Source organism: Cuculus canorus, chromosome 1, assembly GCF_017976375.1.
Source record: "Cuculus canorus isolate bCucCan1 chromosome 1, bCucCan1.pri, whole genome shotgun sequence".
NCBI classification, from domain to species: domain Eukaryota; kingdom Metazoa; phylum Chordata; class Aves; order Cuculiformes; family Cuculidae; genus Cuculus; species Cuculus canorus.
This window is the reverse complement of record NC_071401.1, coordinates 120,033,158-120,056,662: the sequence shown is the minus strand read 5'-3', so window position 1 is coordinate 120,056,662 and position 23,505 is coordinate 120,033,158. Positions and strand designations below refer to the sequence as shown.

Sequence of the window (23,505 nt, the reverse complement as noted above, 5' to 3'; positions counted from 1 at the left end):
AGTCTCAGGCCATATTTTGTAGAATTCTTTGGCATCCACGTCATCAAAGTTCCTTGATGTTTTCCCTTAAGAGAACTTGTTTTATGTTGCTTATAACAAGCCAAACTCTAACCACTCGGCCTAAAACTTTCCATTGTGTGGGTTTTTTTCCCATGCTGGATGCCTCCCACTTCTACCATTTATAATTTTTTTTTTACTTTTTTTTTTTTTTAACTGCAGGGCTCCGAGGCTCATTCTTTACTCAAACTTCTTGTCTCAGGTTCTTCCATGGTGTGCAGCTCACTGTCCCATCTGCCCAAAACCCTGAACAAAATATTTCCCAGCTACCAACTGCTAAGGGTCCTTCACATACAGTCTATCAGAGATGGATCTATGGGCTTCATGATTAAATATTCAGGAGCAATCTAGAAGGAAAATAAGGGATACATGCTTAATAAAGGAGTTTTTTCCTCCAAGAGAACTTCCTTGTTAAAGTTCAACAATGTAATGGATTCTTGAAAGTAAGATAAATAGCGACCTGCTTTCCCCCAGCCTGGTCTTGCCCTTCCTTTCATGTTATGGCACTTCAGCTTTTCAGTCTGGGCAGAATCCATCCTGCCATCTGTCTCATACAAGGCGTCCTTACATGTGGGAGCAATCAGCTTCTTTGAAGAGAAATTCACTGTTAAACAGGGTGCTCTCTGGGTGGCCTGTGCTATAAGCATGGGCTATAAGCATCTTGTTCACTGCCCTGCAGATTTTATGATTCCTTCTGCTCTTTGCTGTATTTCTTCCACCTCTCTTTGAAGATGGCCAACCACTAGATATGCACACATGCTTTCTCTCACACTCTCCTCTAGCAGGTCCATAGTTCCCACAAATAATAGCTATAACTCTGAGCAGGTTTTCTGCCAGGATTTCTGCCTGCTTTCCCTCTTTCTCTCTTGTGGTAGCTCCTCACTTTACTGTTACTGTTTCAACTTATGTTTATATTTCTGTGAATATTTTAAATTTCTTTGAGGAATGTTAAAGCCAATCTCTCCCTATAACCAGACAGAAAACAGCAGATGAGGGCTACATCTTGACTCGAGTACTGGAGTATACCACATAGATGCCATGGCCTTTGTCCACTGTTCTCCTGGTCTTTCTTTTGGAGGGTGCTGTCTGGTCTGACTACCTGAATTTCTTTCAGCTTGGTGAAGGGAAGCGGTGAGGGACAGGGATGATTCGTAGCTTTGAACATTTTGGGGGCATCTGCCTGTGTTTTCTGTGTCCAGCAGGAGCATATCTTCTTGTTACAATTCAGAGTATCAGGCTTTGATTCATTTTGTCTATTACTTCATCCCAGGTTAGTATGTTAACGTGTCAGCAATAAAGCTTTGATAGTCCCAAGTAGACTTTGGCAACTAGAGCTGTAGTCTACTGAAAGTTTGGAATTCTTTAGCCATTCCGCTTTCATGCAGCCTTTTTTCTTAAGGGTCTCAGAGTAACAAATCTGTCAAGTCCAAAAGATACTGTGATGACAGAAGGAACTAAGACAACACAATTTTTCTGTGCAGCTATCAGCCGTGGTGTAAACATCCTCAGCCCCAATAATATGCCTAACCCCTCTTCTGTGAAGGTCAAGATCAAGAAGGCAAGTTCTGTTTCAGAGGCCTGTATCATCTGGCATGACTGTTAAGGAGGATGCCATTCAAATCTGGCACAATTTTTGTGATGAGAGCATTTGTCCGTAGGATCCACAAGCCTATTTCATGGAGACTGTTGAACAGCTAACGGAGGATATTTAGTCTCTGCTGGCTTGGAATTATCCCAGGACTGAAAGGCTCCTGAGACCTTTGTCAGCTACATAGTTTTGTGGTCAGGTAATTTCAAAACTTCCAAGACTTATGCAGTTTGTGAATTTAAAATACTTTTTTTCTCTCTCCTGTGGGAACTGCTACCATCTGTGACTCTCCTTGATCCCTGTTTTATCTTGGTACTGTGTATATTGCCACTTAATTTCTTTTTTTCTTTCTCTCTTTTCTTCTCAGATAGCCCACGATCAGTTTGTCGCCTTCCTCTGAAGGAACCTTTCCTGTCTCTTCTGTAAGTATTTATACCAAACATTTTACACTTTTCATTGATATGAGTTGTGCATTTTGTTCAAGTTCCATCCAAGTCAGCCCAGAACCCTTGTGAAATTCTCTGCTACTCCCCGTGGCCACATGATTCAGTACTGAGTTTTTATTCTAATGCAGCAGTCCAGAATTTTAATTCAGTGTCAGCTTGTGGGACTCAATTCAGTGACATTGTGTGATTGATTGTTCTGGAATTTATATATGCATTTCTGGATGACAGTATGGAAAATTTCTTTTATATTTGGATTTATACCTGTTGTGATGGGCATTATGCTGTTGTGCTCTGATTCAGAAAAAAACATATAGTATAACTTGCAGCGCAAGTGTAAAACAAGTATGGAAAATGGTCAGCTAGCATTTCAACCTGTCCTTGCTGAAACTCGATTTCATGGCATGGGACCCTTCCTTACCCAGTTCTGTGTGCTCTCCTGCCTAACACTGACCTGCTCTTCTTATCTGGGTAGATTAAATATGTTGTATTCTCTTTGACATCTAACAGTATCAGGATTAAAAATCTGTTAGGGATGTCTTTGGAAGGTGTAATATAAGGTTCCTTTCGCACCTGGTCTTTCACTGAGTTTGGCTGCTGCTATGTAGGTTGTCAATTTGATACCTTTTTAATTGAAGAATATACTATATTAATCCAGACAACTGTGTTCCTAAGACCTAGAACAGGAAGAATTAAAATTGTCGTGGTTTGAGTTTTGCTTTTTTCTTTTTTGGGGGGTATAGGATGGAACATTTGGGAGAGTTTGTTTGTTATCATTTGGCTTTTATTTTTTTCAAGTTCTGATATGTGATGGTTTTATACATTTGGAACAAAAAGTTGAGTTTTGCTGGGATTCCTTCATACATATTGGCAGTGAAATCTAGTGTTTTTAAAACAACGATGGTTCTTGTTGCAATATAAAGGGAAATATAACACTACTACTTCATAATATTTACTATAGTTCAGTAAAAACAGACCAAAGTTTTTCAAATGTCCACTAGCATTTTGAGCCACTGTTCTGGGATGCCCAACCAGAGCTGTTTAGTGAATGCCAAAAATAATGAGGGCTTTTAAATTTAGGTTTAGAACTCTGTGTCCAAATATGCTTAGACTTTGTGTTACTTCAGATCTCCATTTTTGAAATTTAAATTCATGTCTCCTACCCGTTCAGAGAGAAAAGTACATGGCTGTTAAAGTGCTGCCTGGAATTTAAAAAAAAATAAAATAGAAAAAGGATAGCACAGTATGAAAAATAGTTCTTTCATATTTGGGAGAGGAATTAAGCCTTCAAATGTGTGTTCAAGTTGTGTTTTGATTATTGGAATTTCTTCAAAGGGATGCTGAAGTACAAATGGACATTCATAATTTTTTCAGGTGCATGCTGAAACAATCAAACACCTTTCTGTTCCTGATACTAGACCTAAATTATGTGACTTTAGCATTTAAAGTTGACCCACTACTTTTGTGGTACAGAAAGAAACAGCACCTCCTTCCCTGTCACCCTGTGGGCAGAAACATGAGATATGCTGCAGTGACTGCGAAAGGTGGTACGATGATGCTGGCTACCAAGGAGACATATTTGAGCTGACCTATCATGCCTATGGTGTCCCCATATTTCTTTCCTTTCCCCTCTGCCTTTCATTATAAGGTGTCCCAAATCTGTAATTTACAACATGCTGTTCCAGTTCTGTTCTGATGTATTTGCTACAAATAAGTAGGAGTCTATGCGCGTGCATAGCTCCCTGTGGCGGTGTCAGGCTTGTGAGATGAGGGGAGCAGAGGCCCCCACTGAATGCAACATGGCTTACGTCTAATGTGACATTTATTTGACTCAGAAAGGCAATTGATTAAAGTCCCATCAGACCTTTGCCATCATGTATTATGTATTTATCCAGCAGGGGTGGTTCATAACAGCCCCTGACAAATCCTATTATTTTTGTTGCAGAACTTCATAATATCGATAAAAAGTGTTAATGATACTTAGGGACGTGAAGCACACACCGCTTGTGTTAACACTTCCTGCAGCAGGGGCAAAATCATTTCTGTCTGTGGCAGGGACCTTGTGCCTTCAAAATTTGCACAAAGGCACCAATTTATCATTGTTCTACCTCTGCACCACAAGGCGGTTTAGGTGGAAGCAGCAAGCTGTCATCATGGTAGGTAGGCATGTGGAAACCCAGAGACGAAACGCCTCTCCAACAGTGCTTTGCTGTGTGACCATGCATAAGTCATTTCCTGTCTGTCTGCCTTTGTTTCTTGACCTGTAAAACTAGAGTCACACACTTTCATGCTTCTTTAAATCAGGTGTATTCCACAGCCAACGTCTTCTTTGTGATCCTCAGTTCCCAACTTAGCAAACTCTGTAAAAGCCTCACTTTATTTCAAGTATGTTCATAAAGTTTGTGTTATTTTACCATTTCTTTCCTTTCTCTCTAGAAGATAGATCCTTCAGACCACTGATAATCTGAATTCTTTAGCATAAGAGAAATAGTAGAATTGGGACATCTTTACATTAGAAGCTGTTAATGGTAACTGTCAGTCATGTTTCTCATGTAGAGATAATAACTGATTTGTTCTGCCCTCTACCTGGGCTCTGGGCTTTCTTCTCTTATCTCTCCCCACAACTTGGGCATGATTCAGAGTCCTCTTCCTCCTCCTCCCCCAGCAGGTTACACATGTGTCTGGCATCAAGGTTCTGGAGGAGGAAGGATTTCATGGATCTCTGCCACAAATGATATTCCCATTTAAGACAAATACAATTAATCTCTGCTCCACTTGAATGTCTTTGGAAGTTTAAGAGAAGCAGATGAATTCACAGTCAAAAATTGACCTTTTCCATGAAGGAGAGTCTTCCATCTGGTCTTAAGCCTTTCTATCATGTTGTCAACAGTACCAACAATACTAAGGTCCTTTATGGTAAGATGGGTAGCTGCAGTAGAGTTAATAGCTACCATAGGACATTTTTACTTCCAGAGCACTTTCCATTGAGATGGAATCCATACAGTATTGAAGAGTTATTCCCCATTAGCTTTGGCAAGTGCAAATCAGAAATGCCCCAAAGTGATCCAGATACAAAGAAGTTGCAGGACATGTTAACCTAATTCCACGAACATCTGTCCATTTCCTTGAAACAGGTTTCTGATGTAACTGGGTTGTACCAAACTCCAGCATCATTCCTGTTAAAATCAACCCTTGTTATTTGACATCCTGTTAAAAAAAAAAAAAATTAAAAAAAGAAAGAAAGTAAAAAGGTACCATTTATTCCTCAGCTTCATGAAGACATATTTGGTCAAGTAATGATGACCTAAGGGAAGCTGAGCAGCATCTTACTGATCTCATCATAGTTATGAGAACCATCCATCATTTGGTTAGTGATTTGTATGTCAAAAGACACCCAGCAGTGTTCTAGCCTGCCAGTTGCCAGTTTCTGAGAATAGCATTCACTTTATCAGACACAATGATGCTCAAGTAGCCTTTGATATATCTATATATGTGTCCCTGCTGTTGGTGCTTGTTCACCACCAAACTGTCATCTGTTAGCACTCTGAACCATCATGTGAAAAAGCAACTAATTAGCACGTCTGAATCCCTTTATTTGGTTAGTGTGCTTAGTATTGTTTTGCAGATGAGGAACAGCAACAGTTATTGCTACATCAGGAACAGGGAGGAGGGATCTTCTCTCTTCTCAGGTTTCTTAAGAAACTATAAGAAACTATCCTCAGAGGAGGATAGTAACCTCCAGGTCAAGCTTATTCATGAATCAAAAATGAACATGTGCAAAATGCAAAAAAATGTCTAATGTAGTAAGCCTTATGTTTACAACAGCTTTCACGACTTAGCATCTTTCAAGAATTATCATAATTAATGTAATAAATGGACATGCAAATTATCCCGAAGAATCAGTCGATCTGCTTCCGAAAATAAGGAGCTGTTGGAAGGGAATGGTCACCTACACAGCAATCTGAGACAGGAAAGGGATGTTATTCCCCCAGCTTTTTTGTGTCTTTTGAAGGAAGGGAATGTTCCAAAAAAGAAAACAACACGGGCAGAGGCCCTCTATTTGGAGTTTGCAAATGAGAGAAATGGTGAAACAGGCTCAAAATAGCAATGGAGCAGAAGTGCTGCTCTGATGTGTTTATAGAAATCAAACTCTGTAACTGGAATGCACCTCGGGATGAATGTTCTTGAACAAGTGCCACAACTTTAAGCTTTATTCTTTATCTGAAGACATAACGACCAAATGGATGTAAGCAACGCATTTACATTTAAAAAAGAACCCCATTATTTAAAAGAAATCTGACAAAGTTCATGGTTTTATTCTAAAACATATTTAATAAAACTTGACCAAATATCCAGAAAAAAGCAGACAAGTAGCCAGGTTAAAAAAAAAAAGGGCAAAATTTGATAGTAGTTTTTCATTCAAGCATTTCTTTACATGCTAATATTCAAATTATTTAACAAATAACAATCGCTGCCCATAGCTGTGAAGTTGTTGTGTGCATTACAACAGAGGCATGTACACAACCTGCTTTCTAACTGCAATACCTACAAAATATCCACTGAACTTGGATGAGATTGAATTTAAGATGGCCAGCATGACAGCTGAAAATGTCACACCTCTCTGCCATTATGCTTACCAGAGATCTTTTTCTTCTCAGTTATTTTTCATCTAATTAGTGTAACATAATGTATTGAGTGTTAGCTTTTTTTTTAAATACAGCAGATTACAACAGGAAAAGAAAAAGACTTTAAACTAGGCAGTTCTAGGACCACAATATTTTAGATTTAACTAGAAAAAAAGAAAGAGACGGAAAGAAAATGCTGTTGTTCAGTGTGTTTTTACCCCACACTGGCACAATTTAATATATTTGGATGGAAAAGACCACCTTGCTGAATCAGTAGCAGCATTTCCTACAGCAGTTTGAACAACAACCATCAAAATATTAAGATGGTCCGGTTTGTTCAGTCTGAAATCACTGCACAAAATGGCACAAATACAGAGTATAGCAGAGTTTTTCAGGATATTACCTTTATAGTTAAGGTAAATCTTCCAACTTTGGCAAGCATGTTGCTATTCTGCAGTTATATCGCCAAATGTCTCTCTCTTTTCTGAAATGTCTGTCCTTCTCCTAGCGCAGAAATCCTCATTGATGCACATTGCTTTAGCATTATGTTGTATTACCTGTATACCATAAAAATGTAAACACCAGATATAAGGTAAAAATGGTATAAAGAGCATGTAGCACTGGAGGAGCAGTTACTATAAAACTAGATATCCAGAAATAGGTGATTTCACAAAAGATACCTTTTGATCAAAAGATCATAGATTTGGCTATTGACACTGGCACCTAAATATGAATACTCACAAAAGTCTAAATGCCATGTCTCCATATTCATGCTGGATCTCCTATGTGTTGGACATCATGATTGAAAAGGAGCTTTTTAAGAGTATCTAATCCATCTCCTTTTTCTGTCCTTTTCTCCTCCTTAAAAAAAGATAAAGGCCATCTCCCATGTAGTTAAGCTGTGTGCCATTACACAGGCGTCCGTGTCAGAACGTAGGTGAATAGTCTTCAGGCCATGCTTTGTGAAAGCTGTTCTACCTCTTAGTGGGAACTTAGACACACAAGATTCACAGTGTATTAAGAAATAATGTTTTCTTCCTCTGAAATTCCTTTTCACTGCTGCTTGTTTTCATCATTTTGGATAATATCATGCTGAATATGGTTCACAAATTCAGCCCGTCAGGTAATATTTTCATTTCATTTCATGTTTGCACACCCAAAATATTAGATTCTTGCACACCACCGAAAGCAAATGCTTTTGGATTTGAGTAGATCTCGCTGTCTACCATTCCATCATATTGAGTTTTAAGTTTAATAGAATAGCTGTGTCAGTTTTCTGAATGTTGTTTTCTAATGTTTTAACTTATTAAGCATACGCTAAACAGCTTGATTTTTCTGAGACAAAATTGGAATCCCAACTTCAAATAGCATAAAATTTAAAGGTATTCATGCTTCACTCAGTCACCAAAGTAAGGATGAGTTGCAACATTTGGATCTACATATGTGTTTAAATTTCATATTCATCTGTGTTCGCTTATCCTGGATGTCTGTAAAAGGGATTAATTGAATTTCACTTTTTGCACTAAATCCACTTTTACATAAAAGGCAAAAATTAATGTGTTACATTCTGGATGCTCTGCAATATGCACTGAAGGTTGTGAAGAAAACCTACTCTGTGTGATCAGCATATAACCAACCCCAAAGAACTATGTATTTCAGAAACTGTTTTTCAATTTTTGCACTTAACACATCCTGCAAGTTTTGATTTTTAGTGCAAATTTCTTGTGTGAATGTCTGTGCATTCTCAGCATGGTCTAGTTATGACACTAAACAATTAAATTCTGCCACAGAACACTAGAACAAAGACGCAGCTTTTCTTCCAGAGAACTTTAATGGAAAGGTAACAATTTTAGCTATAGAATTACCTGTAGACTGAGGCATGCCTCAGGGGAGATTGTCAGAAATCCTGGGCTTTTTTCTTAACTTGTTGAAAATACACTGGCAGATCATTTCGTTTGGAGCCTGCAGATTAACCTCACGTTGATCCTTTCTACCGGGACTTCCATGGCACTGTCTTCACCTTCCATCCTGGCATGGCTGTGCTTTGATGCATGTCATTGTGGTACATCCAGCATGCCAGTGCAACATCATTATAAATAAAATTCACAAAATCTCATAGCTTGAATAGATCAAGAAAAGCATGTAACATGTTCAGGGAGAAGCAATGCTTTTCTAAGTCCTTCTGTTCATCAAATATTTCTCCTCTGCATCTTATTCCAGTAGCAGTCTGTTCAGAGGCAGGGTCCAGCATTCAAACAAGACCTAAGGCATTCAGCAAGCAGATTTGTAGATGAATGGGCATCTTGCTTTGGGAATAAGAATATTTTAAAAGCACAAAAGTGAAATAGATACTTAATTTAATTCTACAAGTAAACTGCTGAGAGTTGTCCCGAAGGACAGAACCATAGAAATCACATGGAAGCTTTACAGGTGAATGAGGCCTAAAAGTTGTTAATGAGCAATTTATTTAAGTTGATTGTTCGTTTTATGGCTGTCAAGCACGCTCCACTTTTTCCTACTCTACACCTCTTCCTTTTGAGGGGCCTCATAAAGAAATGTTACCCCTGCCCCTTAAACTTATTCGTTAGAAATGCTATTTTGTTTAATTAAAAACTTGTGCAAATATAGCCTTCACCTTGTCCAGGAATAATTTTTTCACCACCGCCTCATCTCCTCCTCTGGTAAGCATTTGCTCACCTTTACAGTCCTTCTGCAAATCTTCATCTTAACTCACAATTTCCCTTGTGATACTATATCAAATGCTGTACTGATGGATTAAATTTACTGCATTTCCTTTGTCTGGATAATCAGTTAGCTTATCAAAGAAAGTTATCAGGATAGTCTGCTACAATCTACCTTTGGCAAACTCATGTTGTGTTTTATCCCATTTTCCATTTACCTACGTATCTCTTTCATTATTTTTGCCTTCAACATTTGCTGCAGTCATGCTATTGAAGCTCATGGTGTTACATCAACATCAAACAGGTGTAAGTGAGATCAGAATCAGTTTCAATATGCTGTAGCACAGCCTATTCATTCTTATGCCTCTGAAGTGTTACGTTCTCATCTGGCAGACAAATAAAATACCATTTTTTATTTTTCATTGTCATTATAGCAGAGGGCAGGTGAGCTGATTTTAAGCCATGGCTGGTGAATGTTTGCAATGATTTGCAAAAGGGTTTCTAGAGATAGAATCAGAGACATATACCTGCACAAGAGAGTGCTTGGGCACTTGCATTAGCAAAACCTTAATGTATGTATCAGTAATGAAAATCTTAATTAAGAATACTGCATCATTGTCCATGAACACTCTTCCTTTTTTGTGTGTGTGAATCCTTTGTGTATGGCAGCATCTACCTGGTCCAGACAGATAGAGCCCTTGAAGAGTGTGTCTGGCAGACCTTCTCTTGATTATTAACAACTAGCAAATTGCAAACTCTTGCTCTTCTTTTGTCTTGACACTGACACTCAGAATAGTAGAGCATAACTTACAGTTTGTTGGGATTTTTCTCCATTGCTTTTTCTAATTCATTATTATATTTGTGGATTTCAAAATCTAGTAGCATTGATCAGAACTTAGTCATGTAGCTTAGAGTTGCCAAATTGTCTACAAACACCTATTAGCCAATAGTATCCCTTTTCCTTTAGAAACAGGAACTTGCCTAGGCCATGTTCTGTATGCACAAAAAGTATGTTAATGGGATGTGACGACTGAGATTTTAATCTCCCTGAACTCAGTAAATTTACAGTAAAGTTTCCCACAACAACCTTACTTCTGTCCCTTGCTTACAATAGGGTCTCTTACTGTATGATCCCAAGCTGTGTGCATACCAGGGCAGATAGTACAGCAAGAAGCTAGTGTGATGGGTAGGAACTCCTGAGTTTTTTCCCTGTAATTGTATTCCAGTAGCATTTTGTTTGTTGAGCACTGCCTATATGTTTGGCATGGCTCAAAAAATATTCAGAAAACCTCTCAAAGTGAGTTATAGGTGTCCTGGTAAAAGCACAGATAGTTTAAGGTAAAGAAAAGTGTATGCAGCACATGCATGCACATGCACAGACACACTTCCCTGTGTGGAAGCCAATAAGAGTTATATCTTTTGCTTTCATATGAGTCAGATTCACTGTTACGTCACAGATATTGATAGTTTCTGTGGACTCACAGCTGCATAACAGGAGGATATATCCCAAGAAAGACAAGAGCAAGAGGTACTACTATTTACTTTGAATGAGAAACAGCTATGGAGTCTCTTCTTGCCTGTACAAATCAGCACAGTGGAGTCCTATATAGAAATCTACACATGCAATGACTTCCCTGTTGCAGAAATGTTGCATCTTTAGAAAGAGTTCCTCAAGCCTGACGGAAGAGTCACGCATGCCTTTACATCGTCATATGAAAAAAGTAGTTCTGTGAGAGAAACCCATGTAATCCAATAATCAATCAGACTACATCTCCTGTTTCAGCCACCATTACTATTCTCAAAACCAACACTTTGTCCACTAAGATATCAAAACCTGAAGAAGAAATGAAGTGTTTAAATTAAATAAATGGCTGATTCTTATCTGCTTGGTATCACCTCAGTGCATTTCTCTCTAGGCAGAATATAAGTAAGGAATTAATCCAGCAGATTTTATGCCTTTCTATACCAAAATGCAAAGACAATAATTAAAGCTGTAGAGTATGCAACTCTAAATTGGATTCAGAATGTTTATGGTAAGCTACAGTCATCACAGTGGAGTGCCACATGTTTTGGTCAAGGGGGAAGAATACGGTTATCCTTGTCCCATCTTAAGTGCTAGTTCCAAGTTTTTTGGAGAGTACGTAATTGTAGGTCTGTACTAATAGTTGAAACATGATCTTGAAAGCAACCATGCCACCTACACATTTTCTGACCTTATTGCCACCTATTAGCCCACGAACTGTTAAAACTCATGGTAACTATCCTTGGCTTGGGAGACGGTGGCCTCAAGCCACTTGCCAGCAGGCAGGGCTGAAGAATGTGTGGGTCTAGCTGTTGCCAGTCTCTCCACAGTACATGAAGCCCAGGTGGGTCTTGTGAAAACACTAGGCTAGAGCTTTAGCCGTGTTCCTCAAGAATGCATGTGTGTATGCCAAGGCATGTCTGAGACTGGCAGGTCTGAGCCTGCTCCCAGTGTAAACAGTGTCCCCGAGTCTTCCCTGTTACAGCTTAGTCACAGATTGCAAGAATATTGTCTTTTTTCCCTTTCGTTTTTTTTTTTCTTTTTTTTATTAGTCATTTACACTATCGAGTTTCTACAGTTAAAAAAACGTAGCTCAGTGTCTGGGAAAATCTTTAAGAAACGAAAGATATTTTAATATGGTAATAACCTTGTTATTTCAAACCCAAATAGTTTCAAACATGGCAGTGCTGCTGCTTCTCTTTCAGGACCATGTACATGTCAAGTTTGATGTTTTAAAACAAAGCTGTGTTATAATTATACAAGCGTGTTTAAGAAAAAAAGCTTATGGAAAACTTAACAGCTGGAAACTGTTTTTTACATACTTGGATGACTCAAAAACAGCTGAACGGGTTTTTGCAAAGCTTTACCAAAAATGTCATTTCTGAATTGAGACAAAGCATGAGAAATATCTGCTGAAAAGGTAACAGTCCCAGAAAGGTATAAGCAAATATAGACGGATTATTTAATCATCAGCTTTCACTCTACAGTCATTAATGTAACACTATAGAAATAAAAGAAGTCATGTTTATATAGTTTTTCAAAAATTTTTAAGATCTGTACTAGACTTTAAGGAAGTAAGCTTTGTAGCTGTGAGTTAATCAAATATTAATATTTGTATTTCATTGGAATAGCTCATATTCAAACAGGAAAACAAAGACAGAGAGAAAGGTACAGGACTTGCCGGAGTTTACACAGAAAGAGATGATCACACTGAGCACCCATGCCTTCGGATCACTCAGCTTGTGCAGGGTGACTGCACTCTCAGCACTGGGGAGTTCCTGGCTCGTCTCTCTCTGTGACTGCCATTTCAGGCACACCCAGCTTGCAGGCAAAGAGCCTCGCTTTCACGCATGCACTGGGCTCAGGTACCCAGCTCCCTTCTTTCTGTGTGCTACTTCATTACTGAATGCTAAGTCTTCCAAATTCTGCCTGGAATGATTGTGAAGTTTGACTATATTCAAGTATCGCCCCCAGTTACAAGCCTGCATACAATTCCCTCTTCTCCCCCAGCACACCCAAGAGCTGTCAAGGTGAGAGAGCTGTCACTGGAGACCGATTCTGGGGTCTTATTCACGGCATGGTCAGATATATAACTTGGTAACAACCATTTTACTGTTCAAAACCTCAGCCAGTGAATAAATATGATTTTACTGCTGCTTAGTTTGGATGTTGAGCTGTACTGGAGGAAACTGCTCTTCTTTCATATTGAATTTTGTTTCAGGGTGGTGTGTGTGAAAAAATAACACAAATACAAGTATTTTTGGATGATGATACTGAACAGTCAGCAAGAATAAAAGTACAGTATGGTGAAGGGAAATCTGTTTGTAGTAAAAGCAATATGAGCTTGTGGTTTGCTAACAGGACCGAGACATGAATTTCCACTTTAGCCCTAGCCATAAAACTCCCTCTGATGCCGAGGAAATCACTTGATCTCCTATTGTTGCACCTCAGGTTCTTCCTCTCTATATCAGTGGCAATCATGACCCAGCTTACCAGAATACCATTCTTCTTGAAGTTCAGTTATTTTCAGAGGTTTTGGAGAGATGCTTTTCTAACCCACTCTGTTTCAATGTTCAGAGTGCCATTGTCTTGTTTTCCCAATTAAATGGGCTTTTTATGGCTTTCACACTTTTTAGGTCGACCAAATCACTGGTTCTATAAGGGAGAGCAAGACTTGGCACTGCCTTATTCGTTATGCAGGAGATTTTCAGTAGGAACCCCAGGTTAAGAATTCAGTGCTGGTATTTCAGTAGGACATAAATATTATTTCATTTTCTGAGCACAGCTGATCTGAGCTCCTTGAGGAATGGGAATCATAAGGCAGACTTCAGCTTGTTGGTTTTGCAGACACATTTGCAGTAGACCCAGATTTAGTTAGATTTAATCTGTGCATCTAAACTATGGATTCACGTGAAGACAAAAAATTAATTTAGCCATTTAGGAACACCTAAACTTCACAAATCCCCTCAGCACAGCAGAGTGCCATCAATCTTTTCTCAAAGTTTTGAAAACTTTGACTGTGTGCCCCACATATTGATCATCTTGCTCATGAACAGTCTCAGTTTTGGTCTCCCTTTATCATTTCCCAACACTAGGTGTCTAGTGTCTAGTGTTGCCAGTGGTTGTCACAAGAAATTGTCTTTGTACTCCTGCCGAAACCAGAATCACAGGCTAAGCCAGTCTTTAACTGGGCACCAGAAGGAACTGATGCTCTTCTCATTTCATTAGCGGCATTGCTTCCTCAGCTTCACAAATAATTTTCTGATCCAAAAATTCTCCACTATTGCATTTAAATGTTTTGTGATTCTAATACCTAAAACAATTCAGATGCTGAGTAGTGTTGTTATGCATCTCTCTCCTTCTTGTATGTATATATCCTAGGCACCAGGAAGTGTCAGGTTTATGGATCTTTTTAATCAGAGCTCATCAGTTCTTGCTTTCCTAAATCATGTTTTAGATTGTATGGGTTTTAAATATTTGTTGACTAGAGGATTATATGTTGAGATGATTGGACAAAGAGGAGAAGAATTAATAAAAGGCAGAAGTCAGCAAGTTGGGTGGTCTGTTGGAGATAAATCCTTCCCTGGAGAAAGAGTTACATCCTACAAGGTACAGGGCAGTTTGAGTATAACAGCATCGCAGGCTGGCAAATTCTCTTCTTTCCTACCAACTATTATGAAAGGAACTTAGAAAAAACCACAACAGACCTTTAAATACAATTGCATTTCAACTCTGATTGAATTAGGAGAAACAAACTAAAACCTAGTAAGCAGCCTTAGAAAGAATTTCCCATTATAGTCCACACAAGAACTGGCATCATTAAAGTAGCTCAGGTGCACATGGGAAGCATTTAAGAGGCAGCAGAAACTTTGCAGCATCCTCTTTGCTCCCACTCCACTCCACTCCAGCAGGCTTTTGTTTTTCTTTGTAGGACTGCATCTTGAGCTGTTGCCAGTTTTGTCTGGAAGTTTTCAGGCTTTGTCACAGAAAAGAAGTATGGAGAGGAAAAAAAAGAAGAAAATTTTCATTTTCTTGCCTAATTGAAACAGTGAAATTGGTTTGGCAGTTTTGGTGGGAGAGCCAAAGCAGAAAGTACACCCTCTCCATTTTAAACATAACTGTCTTGCAACCCACTTTGCACAAATGGAGCCATGGAGGTAGGGTGGGTTGTTAGAGAAATGCTGCAATGCAATCTCTTGCACGTCTTTAAGAACAATATGACCCTTTGATACTATACAAGAACAGTGGTTTGTTAACCTTGCACGGTAAAGTTGTGCTGTCTATGTATGTGATGCTCACCTGCATGTACGTGCTATTTGTCAACCTTTCCCTCATCCCATTTGCAGTTTGCCCGGGGATTTAGCAGAGTTTTGCAATCTCAGAGAAGTCTGGCTTGTCAGATGTAGCATTAGATGAAATTGGTTTGTATTTCAACAGGACTGGTGGGAGGATCAAGGTCTTGGTATAAAATAAAAGGAGTTATTTGGCTTCTGTGTGCTGAAGTGTTTCTATTTCCATCAATTTTTTTCATTAGTATATTAATCTTAAGCTATTGAGTTCTCCAGTAGAAAGCAAAATATTGTACCAAAACCATAATTGAAGGCAGAATTGCCTTTTCAGTTATTGCAAGAGGGGGTGCATGTTACTTGTATGAAAGGTCTCAGAAGCCGTGTATTTTAAGGTTGATGAACATTTCATTTTAAAATCGCAGAGATGTACACATAGACAACACGATATATCTGATAATTCTAGCTTACCCTGAAAAGCCTGTGGTCAGCTAGAAATTTGGCAGATTGTCTCTCAGGTCAGGAAGTAATTCTGGTTTACAAATTTCTAAGCCAAAATCTGTTTTAGTATTTCTTAAATGTCAAAACAACCCTCTGACCTTGAACATTACTTTCTCTGTATACTTTCTGTGCTTTTAAGTAAAAAACAGGGCTTTTTCTTTGTGAAATATTGTAGCCCTGATAGTCATCAAATCTGAGAATCTGGAGCAGAAAGAGTGACATTAACTGATCTTATCTTTCCCTTTGCCAGTGCAAGAATGGGCATCATTCATATCAATGGCAGCTGGAAGGAAAAAGGCTTGCTAACCTTTAACTATGCTTCCAGTTTATTTCCGTAATGTACACTTATTGTATCTTCTCAATTGGTCAATCCTCCATCTGGAGCATTTCAGACCTCATGATTATAATACATGGGAGGACAAATTTCTCTGCTGTGTATCAGAAGTAACCTCCTGTGCCTCGACTTTGGTCTGTCCCCAATTAAGCACTGCAGGAAGGTAAAGGCCATGTTTAGTGCAGCTGGTCAACTGCATGCTTCTGTAACCAAAACTGATCCTTTATTTGATTGGTTGAACTTAAATATAACATTTGAGCCACAGATTTGGTTCACGTATCTCCAGTATTCACCTCTTCTGTAAAGTCGTTTTGCCACTTCTTTATGTTTCATAGAATTATGCAATGGTTTGAGTTGGAAGGAACCTTAAAGTTCATCCAGTTCCAACCACCCCTACCATGGGTAGAGACACCTCCCACTAATTCAGGCTACTCAAAGACCCATCCAACCAGTCCTTGAACACTTCCAGGGGTGGGGCAGCCACAACTTCCCTGTGCCAGTGCTTCACCACCCTCGTCGTGAAGAATTTTCTCCTAATGTCTCGTCTAAATCTTCCCCTCTCCAATTTATAGCCATTCCCCCTAGTCCTATCACTACAAGACTTTGTAAAAAGTCCCTCCCCAGCTTTCCTGTAGTCCCTTCAGGTACTGGAAGATTGCTATAAGGTCTCCCCAGAGCCTTTTCTTCTCCAGGCTGAATAAGCCCAACTCTCTCAGCCTGTCCTCATAGCAGAGGTGCTCTAGTCCTCTGATCATCTTTGTAGCCCTCCTCTGGACCAGTTTCAACAGTTCCATATCCTTCTTATGTTGAGGATACCAGAACTGGGCACAGTACTCCAGGTGGGGTCTCAAAAGAGCGGAATAGAGGGGCAGAATCACCTCCCTCACCCTGTTGGCCACAGTTCTTTTGATGCAGCCCAGGATACAGTTGGCCTTCTGGGCTACAAGTGCACACTGCCAGCTCATGTCAAGCTTCTCATCAATCACATCCAAGTCCTTCTCTGCAGGGCTGCTCTTAATCACATCGTCCCCCATCCTGTACTGAAACCATGGACTGCCCGACCCAGGTGTAGGACCTTGCACTTTGTCTTGTGGAACCTCATGAGATTCACACAGGCCCACTTCTCCAGCTTGTCCAGGTCCTTCTGGATGACATCCCATCCTTCAGGTGTGGCAACTGCACCACTCAGCTTGGTGTCATCTGCAAACTTGCTGAGAGTACACTCGATCTCGCTATGTCACTGATGAAGATATTAAACAACACTGGTCCCAGTGTTTGGTGGTTTTCCCCTCTTCTGAAAATAACATCCTTCGTTCATCCCTTCTCCATACACCTCTTCTTTGCACTCTTACTTTTCGTTTTTAAAAAGCAGACATCTGTGTGGTGTCCCTGTTTCCAGCAGAGCAGAAGCAGCCTGCGGTTCTCACTGTGAATGAGAAGTGTCATGAGAGGGAGAAGTCTGAAGCTCTTCTCTCTCCTCTGACAGCGGAGCAAAGCACATCCTCACTGTTCACGGGTGCTGCTGCTCTGCACAAAATCAGCCTCAGATCCTTTTGGTTCTGATAGGATGGACCTCAAAACTTCTTACAGTGTCAACTCTGGGCCTCTTCTGCCTCATTTTTCATATTCCAAGCCGTTCTGTCTGAGAAGTTGCAAATACTATGTAATTGTTAAGGAATTAACATTCCTTGGATTTCTGTGGAGCAGGGAGGTTGTATTTTCAGCACTTACCTGCAGAGGAAGCTGAGGCACAGCATTATTGATTTCTTGACTTAAGGGAACACCTGAGCACAAATTTCTCTTACTTTAAGGGTCACTTTAAGAGATTTTCTGATAAATCATTTGAAATGTCTGCCCGGAGCAGTCTGCTAAAAAGCATCTTAAAAAGAACTGCATGGTCTTCATAGCAATTGATTAATTAGGTACTGTTGTTATGTAAAGGTGGGAAAACCGAGGCATAGCATTTGCTTCAGGTCATGCAACCTGAGACATGATACTCACAGAGTTAAGCAGCTTTATTTTCAATCTTTTGTGGTTGCATTACTTTCTTTCTCCCTTTAGTTGATCATTTAGAAGATTGAACAAGCCTCTTTGGACAAGAGATTAAATTTGGAGGTGTTTGCTATAGTGTTCCAAGGTGATAGTTATTCAGCCAGTTTACAATGTAGTGTTATAAATTATTAAGTATATTAAAATGTGAAAAAGTAATACCTGTTCAGTGATATGCCAACTTAATATAGAGCAAACACCTACTACTGATCTGTGGTTAAATTATTTAATCTAGAACTAATCTACAGTTCAAACCAGTTTTGAAAATGAAATAGTTCTATCACTGAAAATAATTAATTGTTCAAACCCATAGGGCTAAAACCAGTAGCGACCTAAATTATAGGAGAGAATTACACGTCGGACACAAGTGTGGGGGGAAATAAGAAACAAAATAACATATGTTGCCCCAGTTCCCTCTCATCAACTACTTCTGTTGGTAGGGGTTTTATGTGTCCTGGCTTCGTCCCCCTGCTCCCTTCAGCACATTGAGTTCCAGCACATTTATGACCATCTCATGGGGAAAGTTGGTAGAGGTTTACATTTTCTTTGCCCTGCTCCCATTTACACCCATTCTGCACCTGACCAAGGGCTTGGCCCATGGCTGGTCCCACTGAAGAGCTTGGCTCAGTAGGGCTGACCTTGTGCCCACAAAGGGCAGCTGCCTGCCAGAGCACTCCCAGTGACCTCAGTGGAATTGCTACTGATTCATCCTGATGTAAATACAAGCAGATCTCAGGCCAGTAGACCTCGGTGATGAAGTCTTTCCAGCATCCCGTTTCAGAAAAAATAGTGAGTCCCTTTGAAGAAAAAAAATAACAAAACATCTTTTTTTTTTTCCCTCTCTCTCTCTTTCTCTGAATGCCCTCACAAAACAAAATATTCAACAGGAAATTTTTTCTTCAGCCTTCTTGGAGAAAAAAATTCCCCCCACAAATCAAAACAAGGTGGAGCCCCACCTGCTGACTTGAGGAAACTGGGAGAAGAAAGAGAAGATACCTAGTCCTGTAGCAAGCATTCAGCGTGGGCATGTAGCACTGTGACATGGCACTTAAGGCTCTAGGGGACCTGCAGCCAGTGTTACAAACACAAAACTGTCATGAAAACGAGCCTCTTAACAGCATGTTGAGCTGGTCTGCAATGGCCTCAGGAAATCCCCCTGGCTAGACAGGGCCCTTTTATCCACTACATTGCTCTGACTCAAGGAGAAATCTCTCATAACCTTCTTGACCAGAAACCGAGCATGCATGTAGTCTGCAGCATAAGACTTTGCAATTTCCTTATTTTCAATTAAACCTTTCCCACTACCCACTCTGAAGAGGTCTGCCCCACCTTTCCTTGTGTCCCATATTTGTGTGATGTGTCCGATCACATGTAGGGCCTAGTGCTGCAAGCATGTGGCATTTTGTCAGTCATCAGGCTTCCCGCTATCCTTCCTTTATTGTCAGATCCTTAGTTGATGTAACTGCCCTAGGGCCGTTGATTTTAGTGGGGATTTTCACTGGTTGATCATTTGGCCCTTTGAATCCCATAGAACTACTCGTTTGTTATAGCACCATGACTGACGCTACTTGTTTTCAGGCTTAGGACCATCTACAAGCAAATGCTTGCGTATTAATTACAACAAAGAGCAAATCTACTTGACATTTGATTTTGTTTTTCTTGTTTCCTTGCAAGCTTGAAAATGAGCTGCTTTTGCCAAAAAAAATCGAAATGCATTTCACACCTTTTTTTTTTAAGCTTGAAATAGGCCCCTTGAAAAAACTGACATGTTAAACACCAGCAAGAAAATGATTATTTGGACATATGGCTCCTCTTCCTGAACTTTGCGGAGAGGTTAGATAACGCTCTTTCACATCTTAAAAGACTAGACTCCTGCTACATTACTAACATATTCTTATGTAATAATCCGGCACTGATGATACTTCATCCAGTCCCAGTAACATAAGACTCATTTATGGTTTGGTCAGTTATGAGGGATTTGTTTTTTCACAGATTATCTTCTAATTTGTTCTTTTTTACATTACTCTGTCCTGAAGTAGAATATAGAATAGAGCAGAATCATACATAAAAATATCTTGTGGCTCTATCTTTCAGCAGGATTTTGCATTGTATGGATTGTTTCTATTAAACATTGAGTGTTTAATACAAAAGTAAAACCAAATTTTAAATCCCCACTCTTAAATAAAGACAAACTCATTGGAACTCATCCATTTACTTTTCACATCAGATTGTTTCATTAAGCAAAAAAAATTGTAGCAATTAAAATAAAGGTGTCAAACCATCATAAATAAGCAAGTTTCACAGAAAGATTGTCATTAGCTTTGTCACAACTGGTGTTAGCAGTCATATAAGGTCTGCAGGTACTTGCAGAATGTATAGACATGTAGGAGAGCTGGCCAGGAAACAGGAATGCCCCACAGTGAAAACATTTGAAATTTTGGAGCATGAGAATTAAACTTTATAAAACTTTTCCATAAAGAAACGAGTTTTCAGAAGACCCACCTCAGCAGAGCTAATGGCTCAAGGGTCAGGATTCCTCATATGGATGAGGGGGTGTGGAAGCCTGATCCCTTCCAGGTCTCCCTCATCACATCCTTAATCATCAGGCTCTAGGGTTGGCTTCTTTCTCCAGCTTTGAACTAGAGTTTCTAGCCTGGACCCAAGAAAATTCCCTAACAATATTTTCATTACAAATTACCACAAGTTGTTTCATATTCAGGGACAGAACTCTGCAATGGAAAATTGCGGAATCATAGAATCCTGGAATAATAAAAATCAGAAAAGACTTCCTTAAGTCGTATGGGTCCAACGCTTGCACTGCTCTAAACAGAGCCAGTGAGGATCGGGTTGCTTTTTTAACCACCTTGTTTGTTTGTGTATGTATGTCCTTCTGTGTACCCATTTTATAAGTACTTATATCCTACTGCACCTTTTTTCAATAACTGTGTGTCTGAACTTTGAGATTTTTAGAATAATTTTAAGTCCTCTCATTGATATCCAGAAAGTCCCGGCCAGAGCCTGTCCTGCACAGGAATGACTGTACAGCTCTATGACCACTGTACCAGACTATTAACAGTGTCTGGTTCTTCCCTTTAGTTGCAAGACCACTTTGTTTGGCAGCAGTGGGTTTTAGGGGCTTAAATATGTCCCCTAAGTTGTAAAATAATGCTGTAAACAAAGACTGGCATTGACTATGCTTAGACTGAATGCTATTCTACGCAGAGGGAGGACCCCAATTCTGCTACCCTGCATTTATCACTGCTCTCTGTCGCTCACAGGATGTTCAACTAGATGGTGCAGTGGTCTAATCTAATGTGGCAGCTCCTACATTTTTATCTTTTAGTGCTTTACTTACATGAACTAATTCTGAAAACACTCTTGTGACGTTAGTCATTGTTATGATTCCCATTTTAGAGACCCTGTGTCTAATTCTTAATTATACTAATACTTTCTTATGCTGCTGAGGTTCCAGATCTGTGAACGGATCTCCCAAATCAGGGAGATGGATTGCAGAAATGTCAAGGGCAAATGAGAGTTCATTGCCCTATAGCAATTCTGTATTTATCTAAGGTCAGAGAGAAATATTGGAAGGCAAGTGTAAGAGGCTCTGCTGATTTGTACTGGAGGGCTGCACAGGAGATGCATAGCTCAAGCCTGAAAGAGGTGTTGTATTGGCCAAAATGAAATTATTGAGATTTTTGACACTCCTTTCAGTATGTCCACAATCTCACGAAAAGTGAAAGCCACCTCTGCTGCCCCTTCTTTTCCTTTTGTCGGAGTAAGTTATCAGAGAATTGACACACACCCCGAAAAAACAAACAAACAAAAGCCGTAATGAGAGTCAGTGAACTTGAGGGAAGGAGGAAAACACTGAGGCCTGCCCAAGAATGAATAGCGAGCCATTTTAGAAGTAGTCATTATGTGCTGAAACCAGAAGGATCTTCTGTCTGTGTGACAAAGCTACCAGTTAAATGTATTGTAAGATAATTAGGTGCAAACAGGCAGGAAAAATGAGCAATGTGATACTCTTCATTTCCTGAGCCAGTCTTGTCCAGTCACCTTACAAGCTGCAGCTGTATCTGTGGAGAGTGGAGGCAGAGATCAACCCTACCTGTGTCTTCTTTCCTCACAGTTTCAACCAGCCCAAGAACATGATGCACAATCATATCTGCTGCAGAAAAGAGACAGAACTCTATACACTCCTCTGACTCTTTGGCTTCCCACTCTATTTGTATCCAAGTCTAAGAGACAAAGTGGTATATGCCGAGTAAGGACCCTTGCAGCTGTCCCTAAGACAAAACTAATGGTTGGACAGAGAAGCCAGAAGCCCTCAATGAGGTGATTTTGGTGGGAATCTCAGTTTTGACATGCTGAGTCTGTACAGCTCCCCAGATTGCTAGCAATGCTGTTGTTCTTACAAAGGTTTTGTCCTGAATGAGGAATAAAATATGAAAATAATTAAAATTTTTACTCATCATTGAGCCTAAGGAAAAGCCTACAGAAAAAAGACATCTTTAGATAAGAATGACTGGAGGCAAAGGCAAAATACGTGTCACCTCCAAATGTGGGAAATAAGATTTGTGAACGTGTGACAGGACCAAAGGTAGCAAGAGGGATATATAGCATGTTTTATGTCAGCGTTTAGAACAGAAGTGGGGCAGACGTCCGCTTTAAAGTTCTTCAAATCAAAATTATAATTGTCTTCCCATGAAAGTATGAGAGAAAATTAAGCCTGCTGACACCCTGAGATACTTATGCTTCTTTCAAAAATCATAGAATAAAATACAACAGAACAGAGTAGAAGAGGCTGAATATAACATGCGATGCTGTTCTAGCCAGTTTAATTTTGGGGCAAAGATGCAATACAGTAATAACATTATGGATTGTGTAGAGAATCGAGACCGAGGTAGCAAGTTAACATTTAAAGTGTTTAAAAGTCTTCTGAGGCCTTTGCAATAAGCATCCATATAAATGTACAGAAAACATGTCACCTGTGGAAGTCATCTCTTTTAACTAATTTTTTAACTGGTGAACAGATTTTCTTAATTCATTGTGAAAATGCACTTTTGAAATTTAACTTTTCAACCCAATGCAGTCGAAGAGGAAGAAAGGCAGGAGTCTTGCTCTTCTTGTGTCTTGTCAACCAGATGTTTTATAGAGTTCCCCTAGGTTGCACTGTTGCTTTTCCTGTGAAGGCAAGGGGATTGCACGGGTGCCCATGAGGGCAGGCTCAATTTTCAGCATCTGACTGTTGGCAGTAATGTGCACAAAGAAAAGAACAAAAAATGTGTCTCATAGCCCAATTTGCAATATTTTCATTTTTTCCAAAAGAGAGGCTCTTCCACAAAATAGGCCACTATATTTGGATTGCCTAAAAGAGAAAAAATATGGGGTCCTTCTGATGTTTCTATTCAGATTA

General features: G+C 39.6%; 1 protein-coding gene across 24 annotated transcripts in view; it reads left to right on the top strand.

Annotated features, from left to right (window-relative positions):
- The window catches only part of ZBTB20 (zinc finger and BTB domain containing 20), a 492,045-nt gene that overhangs the window by 372,009 nt on the left and 96,531 nt on the right, over positions 1-23,505 (top strand). For all 24 annotated transcript variants that reach the window (XR_008453586.1, XM_054088544.1, XM_054088531.1 and 21 more), the window contains one exon: positions 2,013-2,067. The gene's annotated coding sequence lies outside the window, so the exon portion shown is untranslated. The remainder of the gene's footprint in view (positions 1-2,012; positions 2,068-23,505) is intronic.